Below are 18,313 nucleotides of genomic sequence, written 5' to 3'. Positions count from 1 at the left end.
CACTGGGCCCACCTTAAGGGATTAAAAAAAATCGTAACAAAATTAGCTGGGTAACAAGCCATGTAATGTATGAATACGTATGGATGTATACACACTCTCACATATCTGCATTTCTTCTAACTTCTTACCAGCCTCAAATTAATGTCTGAGTGTGCTTGTTTTCTGGAGACTGGTAAAGCCAAAGTCAGATAGCTTGAAATCATGTGTTTACATATTCAGGGTATCTGCTGCAGCAGACTATTGTGGCTGTAAGCCTTAAATGCTGATGGGTTTTGTGAACTCATCTATATACCTAGTTGCCAGCATACTATAAAAATAGAACTCTGAATCTTCTAACTCTATTAATGAACTAAGTTCTAAATTCTCTTGTGTTATGACTACTGGAACAATTGAGTTAATAAGTATCAGAGGTGGCACAGTGTGACTACGTGGGGCTCTCAGAGGTTACCTAGGGAATTCTTTTATTTATTTGAAGGATAGAGTGAGAGTAAGAGCAAGAGCAAGAGAGATAGTGAGATAGTGCTTATGTGCACAGATCTACTCCAGACTTGGGCCAGCCTGAGGCTGGGAGAGAAGAACTTCATCTCAGTTTCTCACTGTAGGTAGCAGAGACCCAGGAATTTAAGCCATTATCTTCTGCTTCTCAGGGTGTACATCAGCAGGAGGCTGGATCAGAAATAGATGAGGGAGTTGATCCCAGGAGCTGTGATATGAAATGTGTGCTGCTCAAGAAGCAGGTAAGTTCTTCACGAGTAAAAGGTGATGAAAAAAGCCCAACTGATTCATTGGAGAACAGTGAGAATGCTGGTGGTGGTAGGGAAATGTGAACAACTGCTTGCAGAGTAAGGAACCCATCCCCGTACAGTGTGAGCTAGGCTAAGTATTTTTGGAGTCACCTGGGTGAAAACCTTAACAAAGTCAGATGAACTCCACTTCTGTCCATAACCACAGAATCGTGGGTTGGGGGCCAGGGCTCAGTTCCTGGCCTGGGGTTCTTGGGGTGAGTCAGGGCTGAGGAGTGTAGGCAGTCTTGATGGACCCCAAATCCTTTCCTTTTCCTGTAGTATGGGAACATTTCCAAAAGGGGGAAATCCAGGGTTGTGAATTTATTAAAAGCATTCCTGTGTTCTCCATACCCTGGCATATGGTGATGTACCCATGATATGTAATAGCCAAGAATGTTCCACAATACCTCTAGAATGGTTCTCTCATGGGTGTCTGTTGTAGAAAAATCATTAAGGAGGAGCTCGTTTTCAGCCCTCTGTCTCTAGCTCCAAAGGCTGGTTGTCAACCTTGGTACCTTTGTTTTTGTTTTTGTTTGTTTGTTTGTTTTCCATGCCTAACAGACACTATATTTAGCAAAGGGAAAGTGAAACTCCCCATTGGAGAGGCAGGGTGAGAGGCCTCTGGGTGAGGCCCCAAAGACACTGGGACTAACCTTGGTACCTTTGAACAGCTGTACTTGTATAGGGGAAAACCTGGAATTTTACTGACAACCCCTAAATTTGTGGTGAGAGGAAGGTTTGGGATGGGGTGTGTATATGTATGTGTAAGAATGAGAGTGAGAGGGCCTGGCGTGATAAGGTAGTGGTTAAAGTCCTCGCCTTGAATGTGCCAGGATCCCGTATGGGTGCCGGTTCTAATCCCGGCAGCTCCACTTCCCATCCAGCTCCCTGCTTGTGGCCTGGGAAAGCAGTTGAGGACAGCCCAGGGCTTGGGACCCTGGGACCCATGTGGGAGACCTGGAGGAGCTCCTGGCTCCTGGCTTTGGATTGGCCTAGCTCCAGCTGTTGTGGCTGCTTGTGGAGTGAATCATTGCATGGAAGATCTTTCTCTATGTCTCTCCTCCTCTTTGTATATCTGCCTTTCCAATAAAAATAAATAAATCTTTTGTTTTAAAAAAAGAATGAGAGTGAGAGAGAGTGAGAATACATATAAATCAAAGGAAATAACAGGTTTGACCTTTGGGACAGAAAACCAAGGTTCAGAAAATAATGGTGAATGAAGCATGGTGAGATTAGACGCAGCTAGGCAAGCTGGGGTACAGGTTTAGGAATCTAAGGATATCTCTAAAGGATACAAGAGAATAAATTGGTGAAAATCAGTTTAGATAATCAGGAACTTAAAGGACAGATATTACCAACTAATACTTTATTTCTTAAAGACTTGCTTATTTATGCAAAGTGTAGAGTTAGAGAAAAGGGAAGAGAGTGGAGGAGTGCCAGCTTTATCTGGATCTGCCACATGGGTGCAGGGGCCCAAGCACTTGGGAACCAACTAACCCCTGAAAGACCGGTCTTTGGCGTTAGGCATGTTTTACTTAGTGCTCACATCTATTTCACAGTTGGATCTTCAAAGATGTGTGTATCACCAATTTCTTAGCTTGTTTGTGTCCCTACTTACTAAGATTTTGCAAAAAGAAAAAAAAAAGAGCTTCACCAACTAAAATAATTACCAATGATGCTAGATTTAACATTTTGCCCTTCTCATCATTGAAAAATATGTTTGTATATCTATTGTGAAAGAAAATTCTAGGGTCCTATTTTTTCTATTTAGATGAGAAATCTCGTCGTCTTTGTGTAATTTGCTTTAGTTTGAACCACGGATTTTTCAGGCCAACTTTGTGTCTCTGACCCAGTTTTTCCCTCTCTTTTGTCATTTGGCTTATTTTAAATGTGAAACTGGGAACCAGGCACTTGGGGCCTCATGATGATTGTGTCAGTGATTCGGTATGTGATCTTGGCCAAGATGCTTAGCAGATGAGGCAAATAAAGGTTAAATGGGGTTCGAAGGGCTGTGAATACTGACCTGCCTTGCTAAGATATTGTTTAGGTCAGTACATTTATTGAAAAATACAAAACCAAAACAAAGCCAATCAAAACAAAACATTAATCTCCCCCTTCCTTGTTTTTTTTTTTTTTTTTTAAATTCCTTATTCTCTGTTCTCTTCCCTTTCCATATCTGTTGGTCAAGTCTAGAGAGGATACTTTTTCAAAATGTCTCTTGTTCCTCTTGATCTGTGATCCTGAGCAGTCCCGCAGTATCTTTGAGGTGCTTCATCTGTGAAAGTGGGGAGTTCTATTTAGGATTGAAAAAACGTTTTTAAAAATCATCACATTTAGTTTGCATAGAGTGAAATCGTGTATTTTGAGGAATCTGTGCTAATCTCAGTTTTGTCACTGGTTCATCTGATGCACTCAGGCATAAACACAAAGGAAGCTTTAAGTCACCAGCCTGCTAGTGAGAAACAAGCTTGCGAGCTAGAAAGCCCAGAGGACTCAGTGCTTGAATCCTTCTTAGAAACCTTATGATCTAAGCATAACTTTGTTCCCAAGCCTACCAATAAAATGAGCATTAAATTGCTTGTTTTCTATGTGGTTAATATGCCAATCATGTATATTAGATTAAAAATTATAAAGTAGTAATGTATTTGAAGTCCTTGCAAACATAATTTTCAAGGAATAATTAAAATAAAACTGGGTTATTGTGTTATAACATGTTCTGGGGGTCGGTGGTATGGGTTGTGATTCCAGCTAATGTGTGCTACAATAACCATGGTACCAAATGGGTCTTTTCTTGTTCTAATTTATAATGTGTAGCTATAATTGAATCTCCGGCTTTTAGTGTGGTATTTTCTGTGTTGCTCCAACTAGGGAAACCATTCTGAAGTTCTTTTAAAAAATAAATTTGTAACTGTCACTAAGAGACTACACTACTGTGATAATATGGGTGAAAATGGTGAGATGGGAAAGCAGGGAGGGAGGAAGGAGACATGGAGGGAGGAATCCCTATACCTAAAAAACTGAATAATGGAATGAATATGTGTGTGTGTGTATATATATATATATCTCAGATATACATAGAGGAGGAGAGACAGAGAGGAAGATCTTCCATGCAATGATTCAGTCCCCAAGTGACCACAATGGCCAGAGCTGAGCTAATCCAAATCCAGGAGCCAGGAGCTCTTCCTGGTCTCCCACACAGGTGCAGGGTCCCAAGGCTTTGGGCCGTCCTCAACTGCTTTCCCAGGCCACAAGCAGGGAGCTGGATGGGAAGTGGAGCTGCTGGGATTAGAACCGGTGCCCATATGGGATCCTGGCACATTCAAGGCGAGGACTTTAGCCACTAGGCTACCGTGCTGGGCCATAAAACGTGTGTGTGTATAGGATTCCTGTGTTTCAAGTAAAAATTCAATTTTAGAATCCCAGGTTAAAATAAACAAAAATACATAAATCTGTTCTAGAATATGTTGGGATTAGGTCCAGGTACAAATTAGAAAAAACCTTTTTCAATAGACAGGCAGGAAACCCTGCCTGCCTGACCCTTCCTGCTTTGTCTTACCTTCCTGTAGTGACAATCTCAGTTACCTTCTAGTATCTGATACCCCATCTTCTTTTTAGAAGCTGGATTTTTGAGTACCATGTTGCTCAGCTAAAAGACACTATTTTTTCAGCTTCCCTTACGTGTGCCCATGTGACCAAGATCCAGATAATGAAATAAAAGTGATCACTATCTAACACTTTGAGGAACTCTCCTTTCAGTTTGAAATCTGATCCTTTTATGACTCATCATTGTGATGATTGAGTTTACACACCACTGGGCTCGATGTGCCTCGCTCAAACTTTGTTACAATGTTGGCACATTACTCAACCAATGTGAATTTAGATGGGGATAAAATAAAGTATACTAAAAGGCAAAGAGAACACATTTATTCTCATTTTTCTCCCGTACATTCTTTAGAACATGAATGTATTAACTAGAGCAGCATTCATCTTTGACCTTGAAGACATATAACCTACGATTTTCAGAGTGTACATTCTCACTCCTTGGAGTCTTCGTGGTGCAGCCATATGAGCCCTGGTGTTGTCTATTAGCTCATGCTGGGAAATGTTGACTTACAATGGAAGACAAATAACCTTCTAATGATCATTCCATTTGCAGACCTTGCCTTTAAAAGTGTTTTATACATTGTTCCCAATGCAATTTCTTAAAACCATTTTGACCTGTGCCTCTTCACTACTGCATGATTTTCTTAGGCTGACACTGAATGCCTTGCACAATCTGGTCTGCATCTGCTTTTCCAACTGTTTTAAATTGTGACTTCCATGAACCCTGTTGTTTTAGTTATACAGATCTACCTCTATGTTGTATTTATATTCAACAATTCTCTCTTTTGCACATACTCAGGATCATTGTCAGACCATGTGGATTCTTGGTGTAAAATAAGAAAACAGAGTTTCTTTCCTAACACATTACTTCCATCTGTTAGAATTGTAATGATCATTGGCAAATGATATTCTTCTGACATATATTAGAATATTGTAACATATGCACAAATTACTCAAATTTGGAATAATAAAGTATGAACAGTTTTCACATCAACGCATCAACAATGTGAGCAGTATCCCCTCATTTGTTTTTTTTTTATTAATTATTTTGCAATATGTGACAGTTTCATAGGCTCTGGGAGTCCCCCCACTCCTCCCCACGCCCCTCCCCCCTGGTGGATTCCTCCACCTTGATGCAGTATTACAGTTCAAATTCAATCAAGATTCTTTCCTTGCAAACATATACCAAGCCTAGAGTCCAGCTACTTATTGTCCAGATGGGTTGAACAGTTTCTTGGGGGAGACCATTTCTGGTCTGAAGTTAGAGCTGGTAGAATATCATCACAGTCAATTAATTAAGAGTCCCAATATAACATCAACAGCAGTTTGCAATATTATGGAATTGACATGGTTTTGAGTAACCAGTATGTTTAAAAAAAAAAAGGAAAAAAAAAGCAAGTTCTTAACCACAACCTATGATTAGCTCATTGACATTTCGATTTTAGTTTATATACAGGACTGGCTGCTATATACCTTAGAATGGCTATAAGGTACCATTCATTTAGCCATTTTACTATTATGGCTATTTTTACTATTTTACTATTTAGCCATTTGTTGTGTTGAAGTATAATTTTGCTGATCTTGGCAGATTTTAGGATAATCTAGACTGGCTTGTAACTCTAACAAGATATTTGTCGACATTTAAGGTGCAGAACATTTTTTTTGGGAGGGGTGTGCAGGAAAATCTTCAACACCATGGTGAGGAGTAACTAATCTTTGTGTCCAACCCAGCGAGGCATGAGCCAATCCACGCCAGCTCTTTCCTGTCAGATTTCAAGCTCTACTTTCTGTTGTTTGCCTATTTATTTTAGGTTTTTTTTTTTTTTAGTTTGTGTGATTGTTTGTTTGCTGTGAGGGGTTTTCGAAGCGATCCCGATGGTCATTGCGAGGGAGAGTGGGGGTCCAGAGGTGGAGCCAGGCTCGGACCAGAGAAAGCTCTCCTCCCTGATCCCGAAGGACGTTTATTGTTCTTCTGTTTCTGCAGACCGCTCAGGGCTTCTGGTTGTCGTTCTGATGACGCTGGTTTCTGCACGGTAGTGTTTGGACTTCTTCCATCCCCTGCGGAAGCTCCGGTTGGGGGTGGGTGACCTCAGAGTACTCGGCCTCTGAGGGCATCCAATTCCCTGTGGCCTCCTTGGCAGTTGGGATATAGTCCTTGTTGCTCGTATTAATAGTTTGTGGTGAAGGTCTGGGAGTCTTCATGGTTGGGATCCAAGCTTCCTCCTTAACCTGCTCCACCCTGGAGTGCCCTCCTGCTCCAGGCACATGACCTCCTGTTAAGAGGTTGTCAGGATCGCACCCGATTCCCCCCTCATGCATTGGTATAGTAGTTTTACTGTTGTTTAGTGCTGCTTTGAGTCTGTTGTCTATGAATTACCAGATTTGATCTTGATAGGCTATATTGTACTTTTTCTCACTCTTTTTATGGTCCTGAAAGATTTCCCTGCACTCCCTCCCCAGTATCCCCTCATTTGTAACACCTTTTCAGCACACCAACTGAAAAACCATGGGTGGAGTCCTGCTTATATCATTGCCTCCACCTGAAACTGTCACCTGCCACCATCTTCATGTGCCCATGAACTCCATGAGGAACACTTTCATAAAGCCTTTCCTAATTCATTGTGGTAAAAATCAAATCTGTTATTACCCCTGCAAACTCAATATAATTTGCACCTCTTTCAGGGTATTTACCACTTTCTAATAGTATGGTGTTGGTTTATGTGCATGTGTTTTCATTCTACTAGACTAAATGCTGTCTGAAGGGAGGGTGAACTTACAACCTAATTTAACTGCTTCACAATACTGACAGTGTTACACTTAGGGTTATCACACATCTCAGTTTGCCCAAGCAAATTTGGGATTATGCTTATCACTCTGATGTAAGTAATAACAGTGCCAGCTTTCATAGTCAAAATACTCCAGTTGAAATGATATATATTGTGCATTCGCTTTCCATATATGATTTGCAGCAAGTAAATTGATGAATGAATATGTGAATGAGAGGCATTACATAGTCTTGACAATAGGACGCTAGACTCTGCTATTGTCCATGCCTACAATGTGAGGATACACTTAAATAGCAGAATGATGGAATTATGACTGATCGTGAAGGACGATACTATTGTAATGGCATGGGAGAAATCAGTAGGGGTGTGGGGATTTGGGGAGGGGATAAGGAGAATGCTGGAGCCTGTGGAACTGTATCATGGAATAATAAAATAAATAAATTTTTTAAAAAGTGAGTATATTAATCAAGAGGGAGTATAGAGAAGATGAGAGCCAAGGATAGGACCTTTGGGGAGAATATCTGTATTTCTTGGGTAGAAAGAGGAAGAAGAGCCAAAGAAGATGAATTGGAAAAAAAGAGATAGGAAGGAAAAAATAATGGTTATTTCATGGAAGCCAGGGAGAGTGTTCTAAGAAGGGTGAAGTGGTTTACCTTGGTAAAAACTGTAGGAAGGTCAAGCAGGGAGAATTCTAACACGAAAAAAAAAACATTAAATCTTCCAGTTATTAGGTCATTGCTGACTTTCAAGACAGCAGGTTGAATAGTGTGTAAAAGAGTGGAGGGCCTGGAGTGCTGATGAGAGAGGCAGCAAGAAGTGCGGTTTACGGAAGGAAGCTGAGAAATAGGATGGTAACTAAGGTCAAGATAGGGGAGCCCTGAACATGGATATGAGGAAGGAACCACTAAAAATAGTTGATGGACAATTTCTCTGAGCAGCTGAAGAGAGAAGGGATCAGATACCCAGGAAGAGGGCATAGCTTCAGCAAAGAAACACAGTGCTTTCTTTGAGATAGCATTGCAGTAGAGTATGGGCAAAAGCAGTATGCATGGGCCTGGGGCAATAACCTAGCAGCTAAAGTCCTCATCTTGCATGCACAGGGATCCCATAGGGGCGCTGGTTTGTATCCCTGCTGCTCCACTTCCCATCTGGCTCCCTGCTTGTGGCCTCGGAAAGCAGTCAAAGACAGCCCAAAGCCTTGGGTCCCCAAACCCACTTGGGAGAGCTGGGGGATGCTCCTGGCTCCTGGCTTTGGACTGGCCGTTACGGCCACTTGTGTAGTGAATCAGTGGATGGAAGAGCTTCCTCTCTGTCTCTCCATTCTGTATATCTGACTTTCCAATAAAAATACATACATAAATAAAATTTATAAAAAAGGAGTATGCATTCTGCAGTTTGAAGAAGGAAAGGGAATGAGGGTGCCTACATGGTCACAGCCTTCACAGTGAAGTAGGTGGTGAGGTCACCCATGAGAAGAGAGACAGCTGGAGTAGGACTGGGGACTTGAGAGAGTGGAAACAGTTTGAATTTAGAACAACTGTTCTAAGAAATTCTCAAGAGAGTCAACAAGAGGCCTGCCAAGCTGCAATTGCAAGTCCAGCTGAAGTTTAACTTCCCATACAGAATGAGATAGTTATTTCCACAGAATCCATAGAAAATGTATTTTTCAAGCTTATTATCAAAATATGGTTTTATTCCACCAGGAAGAGAAGAAAGGAAAATGTGTTGACAGTTTATAGTATGGAAGAGTTAGAAGCATTAATTGTCCCCAGTAGTGTTGCTCAGGAATACTTCATATGGGTTGCTTGTGGGAGGCTATGGGCACAGATCTAAATTCCAAGTTCTTCTATTTTCAGAACCACTCAGAGACAAACCTTGACTTCGCTGTAGCCAGTCCAGAGCAAAGGCAAACACTGACATTTCTGTGAGACAGAGCATAAAGTTGCAAATAGCCTCTGTGATCAAACCTGATTTAACCAGCAAAACCTTTAAGCTTACAAGCAGCCTGTGAAATCCATCAAAGACCAAATGTCAGGTGTTGCCCTTTAAAGCTCAAGTAAATGACCACAGTCTTGGTGGCTTAAGATGAGAAAAGTTAAACATTTCACACACACACAGATAATCTTTCCAAATGTCATCTAATCATATATTCATAATTATTACAGTGTTCTTTAAGGAGGATAACATTTGGAGACAACTGTTGGGACAGAGTGTTAGGTGTTATTTTCTTGAAAACAGAGTCTGTTTCCTTTGTTTCAGTGGGGAATCAGGGTGGCATTGGTCCAACAGCACAGCTGCCCAAGTACAGAAATAAGTGACTCCAGTTCTTTTGTATCCACCTCTCTAAGAGCAGGATCTACACATATGAACTTGATTAAGGATATTTTCATGTGTTTGTGTTGCCAGATTCTTCCAATGGCATATATCTGAGAGGTGAGTGTAAAACAGAATTTAAATCTAAAGACATACATAAGGTGCCATAAGTAATTTCACTTATGTGTCTTTAAAATACTCAGTTTCCCTGTTTTGTTTACTCAGTGAAAGAGTTGTTTATTAAGCACCACCTGCATTACATTGTATCAGTAGTAATTTCATTTGGAAATAATTAGACTGTGTATTCATGTGCTTTAACATCATCAACTGTACTATTCCAGGGGCATTATAGATCTATAGTGGAAAAAAATCACACCATTTGGGAATAACCTTTCTCAATCTCAAGGCAGAATATGGCCTGTAAGAGTTCTTTTCTTCAACTCTGCTGTATAATTTTAATTAGCAACTGAGGTAGGGGGAACGAGGAAGATACAGGCAAAGGAAACACCTTTCTCTCCTAGAGAGCCCACAAAAGCTATTTGCTTCAATGATAGAAATTATTATTTCTACCAATCATTTATTAAGTGCAATTACTATGCCAACAGTGTTACCAAATGCTATGTTGTTTTATTTCATCTTCACAAAGCCTTATGGAATAGTCAGGAAGGGGATTTATTTTTTGTTTTAGTTTTGTTTTTTGAGCTGACGATCTGTAAGATTCAATGATCTTTCCTAACGTCTCATAGCTCCAGAAACTACCTGGGAGAATTGGGAATTGAACCAAGGTATTTTGATGGTGATCCTTCTTGTAATATTCTCAGTGGTCAATTGGAGGAAAACATTTCAGCGTTTTAGTATTCAAAAGTTGGAAACACCCTTAAAGACATATCTATCCCTCATGAAAAGTTAATGTAGCAATTGTGTAATTTCTCTGTACAATGAATACTCCTTTCCTTCTGCCTGTGGCTAGTTTTTTCATTTTTCACATTTGTTAATTCATAGGCACTTATTTCTACTTAACTATTGCTTGTTTGTCTCTGTTTTCTCATAAAGATATAAAAGCATAAGGCTGTGGTCTAAAAATATTGAGGGAATTTTCACAAATGGCTGCTAAATTCCAAAAGAGGTTTGATTTAACCAAATAGTAATTATAGACTTTGCTATGCCCTGGGCCCAATCACAGCCACTGAAACATAGCTTTCTATTGCATAAGCCTGATTAAAGATAATTAGAGGTGAGCACAAGTGGCAAGTGTGCACCTTAGGAAAGGAATTACACTTAATTTTTACTCTAAAGTTCCCAGAAAAATTACAGGCAGTCATATTCCAGGACAGGTCTCAATTCTTTTTTCTAACTGGCTGCTGCCTGCTCACTCCAGAGTTCCAATCTGCTGGTTCACTCCCCAAATGCCTGCTATTAACAGCTAGGGCTGGGCCAGTGAAGAGCAGGTCTCTCACTAGGAGCCCAGTTAATGGAGTCATCACCTGCTGCCTCCCAGGGTCTGCATTAGCAGGAAGCCGGAATCTGGAGCTGGAGCCAGGGATTGAACTCCAGTATTCTGATAAAGGACATAGTGTCTTGCTAGCATATTAGATGGTAAGCTGAACTCCTATTACTGACTTCCTCTCTACTTACTTTTCAAGTTTTACTTCTATAATCTCTATGGTGAAGGTTGGCACTCCTGAGTAACTTACGCTGAGCTAGTAGGCGAAGAATGACGGAACACAGGACCCAATTCTCCATGAGCTTGTTCTGTTCTCTCAGTGGCCTACTGAGTGCCTTCAGCAATCTCTGCATTGTGGCTGGATCCCTGGGTATATTACTGATACCAAAGTTGTATCAGCATGCACATTTGTTATTGCTTCTGTTGAGTGGCATTTGCCTATTCAGGTTATTAAGCTGTTAGGTGTCTGCAGCCATTTTATAGCTACACATCCTAATAATTCTCCCTTGGTCTAACTTGTAGTCCTATCTAAGAAAAAATTCTGCTGAGCACATGAATTTTAGTAGCAGTTCAGTGGGTTGTCTAGCACTATATGTGATTGGCATTCATAGACCTCAAAGGGATGCAACCAAGAATAACAAGCCAATAGAATTTATAGAATAAAATCATTACCTACAATTTGTAGGAAATTAATAGGTATGCAACCAAGTCGTTTAAACAAAGGACAGCCATGGAAGACTGTGAAAACAAATGTTCATAATTCAGAAGCATACATCTGGTCATCTAACTGTTGACACTCAGAGTAGAGGTATTCCTTGCTCTTCCTTCTGTTTTCCCAATCACCCACTGATGATTGTTTTATTTTCTTCCTCAACGTGTGTTGGATGAAAAGAATAGCCTTATTTCCTCCCTATCTCTCACTGCATGTCTTATGCTAATTTGTATGGATATCAAACCAGACAAAATATAAAAGACTAAGTGGGCTACTTCAAGTCTAATAATTACAGTTACATTGAAACCTTATTTTCTGAATTTACATCATCACAACACAAACAGTGGAGCTAAGTATAACAATCTTAATTATAATCAGTGTTTACATTCAAAGAAAACATGAGTAATCTAATGCAAGTGTTTGCTTCTTGTGCACATAATAGAGAATTCAAATAAGTGTGTTTGAAAATGAAAATGAGACGAAAACATTTTTCCTTTTGTCTGTGCTGGAGAAAATTTGCTGCTTGATATTTATCTGTATATTGGTTACATTTAATCTGCAAAAAAGAAGTGTTCATCTAGACACCATTGCTTGGCTCTCGATTCTATTTCTAGATAAGATTAATAATGAATTATTGGAAAAATATTGACTTTCTGTAATAAAAACAGACATTGAAGGAACGTAATACTTATAAAGACCCCATTTATTTATTTTGGATTTATTTTGGCTTTGACTATTTGTGCTTTAGGTGACTTTTCTGAGAAGTCTTTCTCAATTCCTGTATCTTATAAAGTGCTTCCTATGTTTTCCTCTAATAGTTTGATGGGTGAAGATTTAGGTGCTTGATCCTTTTAGAGCTGATTTTTGTGTAAGGTGACAGGCTTACAGTCTTGCTTCTTACCTCTACAGGTTGCTAACCAATTGTCCCAGCAGCATTTGTTGAAGAGACCAAGCATTTTCCTTGGATTATTTTCAGTTCACTTGTCCAAGATTAGTTAGCTATACATGTGTGGACTATCTTCTGGTGTTTCTGTTCTGCTCCATTTATCTTCTCTGTTTCTGTATCAGTATCAAATTGTTTTGATGACCACTTCCCTGTAGTATATCTTGAGATCTGGAATTGTGGTTCCTTCGCGTGGTTTTTATTCTTCAGGATAGCTTTGACTGTTCATGATCTCTTGTGTTTCCAGATAAATTTTCATATCATCTTTTCTATTTCTGAGAACATTGTTGTGACTTTGATTGGGATTGGGATGGCACTGAAAATATATATGACTTTTGGTAATATGAACGGTTTGATGATGTTGATTCTACAGACCCAGGAATATGGCAAGTTTCTCCGTCTTTTAATGTCTTCTATTTAATTTTTTAATGTTTTATCATTTTTATCATGGTGGTCTTCCATAGCTTTCAATAGGTTTATACCAAGGTATTTAAGAGTCTTCTTTACAATTTTAAAGGGGAATGTATTTATAAGTTTTTTCTCAGCCATGGAATTATTTGTGTTTACCATATCAATTTATGCTCATTGATTTTGTACCCTACTATCCCACTGAACTCTCTCCTTTTTAAAATAAGATTTATTTTTATTGGACAGTCAGATATACAGAGAGGAGAAGAGACAGAGAGGAAGATCTTCTGTCTGCTGATTCACTCCCCAAGCAGCCTCAACAGCTGGAGCTGAGCCAATCTGAAGTCTGGAGCCAGGAGTTCTTCCAGGTCTCCCACATGGGCACAGAGTCCCAAAACTTTGAGCTGTCCTCGACTGCTTTCCCAGGCCACAAGCAGGGAAGCTGGATGGGAAGCGGGGATGCCAGGATCAGAACCAGTGCCCATATGGGATCCCGAGCATGCAAGGCAAGGACTTTAGCCACTAGGCCGATGCGCTGGGTCCCTGAACTCTCTTAGAAATTCTAACAGTCTGTTGACTGAGTCTTTTGGTTTTCCTATGTATAGAATCATGTTGTCTGAGAACAGGGATCATTTATTTCATTTCCAATTTAAATTCCTTTAATTTGTTTCTTGCCTGATAGCTCTCACGAGGACTTCCAGTAGTACGTTAAATAGCAGTGGTGAAAGTGGAGTTCCCTTTCTAGTTCCAGATCTTAGTGGAAAAGCACTTCCAGTCTTTCCACATTCAGCATGATGCTTGCATTGAGTTTCTCATATATTTCTTTGTGTTGCAGAATTTTTCTTCTATGCCTGTCTTCCTCCGAGTTTTTAGCATGAAGTAGTGTTAGATTTTTTTTTCATGATATGGTTCCACAGGCACAGGGGTTTCCCCTTCCATCCCCTCAAACTCCCCTGTCACTATTTTCTCCCATAGTATTACAATAAATATAGTACTTTAGTAACAGTCACTAGTGTGGTGTTGGATTTTATCAAACGCCTTCTCTGTATCTATTGAGATGACCATGTGGTTTTTATTCATTTTTGTCGATATGGTGAATCACATTTATTGGTTTGCATTGTTAAACCATTACTATATGCTAGGGATAAATCCCACCTGGTCTGAGTGAATGAGCTATCTGATGTACTGTTGGATTCTATTGTCTGCTCAGACTTTCTTCTCACATTTCCAGCAGACCGTGGGATTAGGGAGACACCAGCTGTGACTTTAAAGTAGATCACAGGGTTGTCAGTGGTGCTTGTTACAGAGGTTTTTTCCCTTCCTCTTCTTGATTAAACCTGCTGGCAGTTATGTCTGTACCTGGACCCATTTTGAATGAAACCAAGTCAGTATTATTTTCCTGGTGGGCTCAGTGCAAAGTGTTGAGCCAGAAGTGAGTTCTCTCCTCACTCACTCCCCAGGAACTTTGTCACAGAAGTTAAAATGGTGGCACATACAGCAGTAGTGGATGATTGGGCTGTGAAATCCACCTTGTTTCCCACATTCGTCCTATAGAGTTCCACCACTCTGCTTCTGCTTGTGATCAGATTTAAAAAATCAGTGGGACCTGCAGGTCTATGGTTGGGTTTACTTCTTGTGTTCCTGGTTACCTCACCTTCCTACCTGACTGCTGGTGAGTTCCTATTGTCACTGGAGTTATCTGTTCACTACGGCACTGCTCCACTGTCTCTGATGTTTCTTTGTGTCCATGGGTCTCCAGGTGTCCCTCTGCCATCATCCTCTCCTCTTCTATTTTCTTTTTTTTTTAAAAGATTTATTCATTTTTATTACAGCCAGATATACACAGAGGAGGAGAGACACAGACCGTCCGATGATTCACTCCCCAAGTGAGCCACAACGGGCTGATGCGCACCGATCCAAAGCCGGGAACCTGGAACCTCTTCCGGGTCTCCCACGCTGGTGCAGGGTCCCAAAGCCCTGGGCCGTCCTTAACCGCTTTCCCAGGCCACAAGGAGGGAGCTGGATGGGAAGTGGAGCTGCCGGGATTAGAACCGGCACCCATATGGGATCCTGGGGCTTTCAAGGCGAGGACTTTTAGCCGCTAGGCCACGCCGCCGGGCCCCTCCTCTTATATTTTCCAGGATCGTGCCTTTTCTGCTTTTCCTCAGTTAATCCTTTTTCACTTTTAGCATGTTCTCGTCTTATTCTGCTTACTTGCCCCCTTATTGTGTTTGTCAGTTTGAACATTCTTCCATTTGCTGATTTTCCTCCCAAATGACCACACAGGCTGGGGCTGAGCCGGGCTGAATCTAAGAGATAGGAGCTTCTTTTGGGTCTCCTATGTGTGTGGATAGGGCCCAAGGAATGGGACATCTTCCATGGCTTTTCCCAGGCTGTTAGCAGGGAGCTGGGTCGAAAGTAGAATAGCCAGGGTATGAACCATTGTTCATATGGGATACTGGCACTATAGGCAGTGGCTTAACCCACTGTGCCACAGTACCTTGGGCCTAGAGATGACTTGTAAAGATAAAACACTTTACACCTTTATACTAATACTTTTAAATTCAAATTCAATACAAAGTGATAATAACTTTTATCTTTATATATTTAATTTTCTTGTAGCTTTTTGATATACAAAAGTTTTTAAAAAATCTATGTAATCAAATTTATCCTTTCTTGCTGCCTTTCAGTTATTGAGTTGTAGAAGGAAATTTTTTTTTCTTTCAGGTTATAGAGGAATTTATTCCTGTTTTCTAGTACTAATATTAGCTTTTTAAAAATTTGTGTTTCTGATTTGGTTGAAATTCGTATGTATGATGTGAGGAAGGGATCTAATTTTATTTTTTTCATGGCTACCTAGTTATCTCAATACTATTAAAAATCCATATTTTGATCACTGATTTGAGATGATATTTTTTATTGTAAATTAAACTTGTACATGTAATTGGGTCTAGTTTTGGATTTTACATTTAATTACTGCTCTTATTCTATTTTATTAAAGAGGTTGCATGGCATATTTAAATCTCCTATAGGCTAGTGCTTCTCCCCCAGGCTCTTGTATTTCAGGATTTTCTCACATATGCCTACCTGCTTGTTCTTCCAAATTAATTTTGTAATTGTGAATTAGAATGTTTAATAAAGTATGTATTTTAACTATTTTGCAAATAACCTATTTGATTTCTCTTCTTAAGTAAAAGAAGGTAAAGACACAACACATATTTGATTAAGGGTTCTTTTTTAAACAAATGTTTTCTATTTTCACATTGAAGTCTCTGATCCACTTGGAGTTTATCCTGGTTTGTGGTGTGAGAAATGTATCCAACTTTACCTTCCATTTGGAAGATTGAAAGGCAAAATAGGATAAAGGAATAGGATATCAAAGTATTGCTGAGTAAATAGAAGCATAGCTAAATTTTATTCACAGTGGAAACAATTAGTTTGTTATTTTTGTATCATTTTACTATACCACTGCCATTTGTGCTCTGTGCTCTACTTCCATCAATAGAAAACTACTCAATAGGAAACCTTATAATCTTGACACTTGTTAAAGTGAAGCTGAACATACCTTGCTAAGACAGAAAATGTTGACTCTAAGGTGTCCTAGGATGTTGATTGCAGTTTTATTTTGTGATAGTACATAGGAATCTGTTCTGTGGAAATATTGATATATAGTTATCTGTTTGGAACCTTATAAGACAACCAGAACTTTTTTCGCAGGAGAACTTTCGATAAAGAATTGCAATGATAGAACCTTTTTTTTTTTTTTTACCATAATTAACTATGTAAAGATTGTCAAAAATATAATAAAAAAGAAATTAAAAAAAGAAATTAAAAAAAAAAGAACTGCAATGATAGAATTAAGCAAAATCAGGCAAAATTTGCTGAAAGAGAAAAGTAGGATGTTCGGGTCACACTTGGGGCACACAACTTTGCCCCCAGGAGCTTCCAATTTCTCTTTAACAGTTTAAGCAGTGTTGTCATTTTGGTTTTTAAAAAAAGGTGAAATACACACACACAGTAGTTTATGCTATTAGTCGTCTTTGCAAATGACAAGATACATGCCATGCTTCTTGATTTTCTCTACTTTGTCCACCTTCATGTTACCTAAGTATATTAACCCCAGGCCCAAATATATTATCATTGAGGCACTCATCAGAGAACTTTATTTGAACTGCACAGAATAGTTGGAATTATTTGAGGGAAATACATTGGAGTGTTAAGCATGCACACACACAAATACTCTAAGTACAATTTGATGCAATATCTGTGACTTTTTTAAAGAGATAGTTTAACAAATGGGCATATAAAATAATTCTGTATCAGAGAACAATTTGTTCAAATGATTGCAACACATTTCGTTTTTTAAGTAAGAACTGTTAAGAGAGATGCCATCTTGAATTTTGTACTGGGAAAGGATTTGCTTCTGTGGAAGAATCAGAGTTGTTCAGACAGTAAACACTATGGAATTTTTTTCTTTTGGTCTGACTTGGCTTGACTAATCTTGGATCTTAGGATGTTTAGAAGGAAATTGAATCTAAATTACAGTAATTATTTGGTCTCTGGTTCCTGATAAATTCTTCCCCATCTCTCTTACAGTCTTAATATATATGAAATTATATATGTATGTATATATATAATCATCCTTAGATGTGTACCCATGTGTTTTTAATTAAAAATTATATGAAAAATGAGTTTTTCTTCTCTCTCATTTTTCATTTTATGAGAGGAGAGGCCAGTTGTTTCTTCTTTAGTCTTTCATATTGAGCTTATCTTCAGTCATAAAAAGTTTGTCTGATGCAAGACCAATATCTTGTCAGAGAGGAGTGCTTAGTGTTGATATAAATTTACATCATACCTCATCCTAAGCCACCACTGTTATTGTTGCAAAAGGTGATTTTAAGCACTAAGAAATAGGTAAGGAGAGAGCAGGATGAGAGCCAAGGAAACCAGCAGTAGTAGTTACCAGGTGGGAACAGACTGAGGCGAGGAGAACTGGATACCCTAAGCATGAGTGTGTAGCAGTGTGTTCTAGATGATGGAAATGGGCCAGAGCCACTTCACTGAAGTAATGCATCCATTTGGGGAATGAACCAGTGGATGGAAGATTCTGTCTTTGCATTCTCTATCTGTGATTCTGCCTTTCAAATAAATAAATAAATCTCTAGAATTAATCAAAGAGAATAAATCCTGTATACGGAGTACTCCAGCCTTTCAAAGTTGCAGCTGAAGAGCAACTCCTTCTTGCATTGAACTTCTCCTAGTCTCTCTTCTCCTCATTCCCAGGGCAGAAATAATCCTTGCTTTATCTGACATTAGGTA

The 18,313-nt window shown here is 39.4% G+C and overlaps 1 long non-coding RNA gene and 1 other non-coding gene across 2 annotated transcripts in view; both read left to right on the top strand.

Moving 5' to 3' along the window:
• The first annotated feature begins 642 nt into the window (after positions 1-642).
• Positions 643-18,313, top strand: part of LOC131478522 (uncharacterized) — a 109,536-nt gene continuing 91,865 nt past the window's right edge. The window contains exon 1 of the long non-coding RNA XR_009244525.1: positions 643-737. This is a non-coding gene — a long non-coding RNA (uncharacterized LOC131478522). The remainder of the gene's footprint in view (positions 738-18,313) is intronic.
• On the top strand, positions 4,553-4,656 carry LOC118760651 (small nucleolar RNA U13). Its single transcript, XR_004996907.2, has one exon. It is a non-coding gene; the product is annotated as a small nucleolar RNA U13 (small nucleolar RNA).

Source organism: Ochotona princeps, chromosome X (assembly GCF_030435755.1).
Source record: "Ochotona princeps isolate mOchPri1 chromosome X, mOchPri1.hap1, whole genome shotgun sequence".
Taxonomy (NCBI): domain Eukaryota; kingdom Metazoa; phylum Chordata; class Mammalia; order Lagomorpha; family Ochotonidae; genus Ochotona; species Ochotona princeps.
Note: the sequence above shows the minus strand (reverse complement) of the source record. Positions and strands in the feature narration are given on the sequence as shown.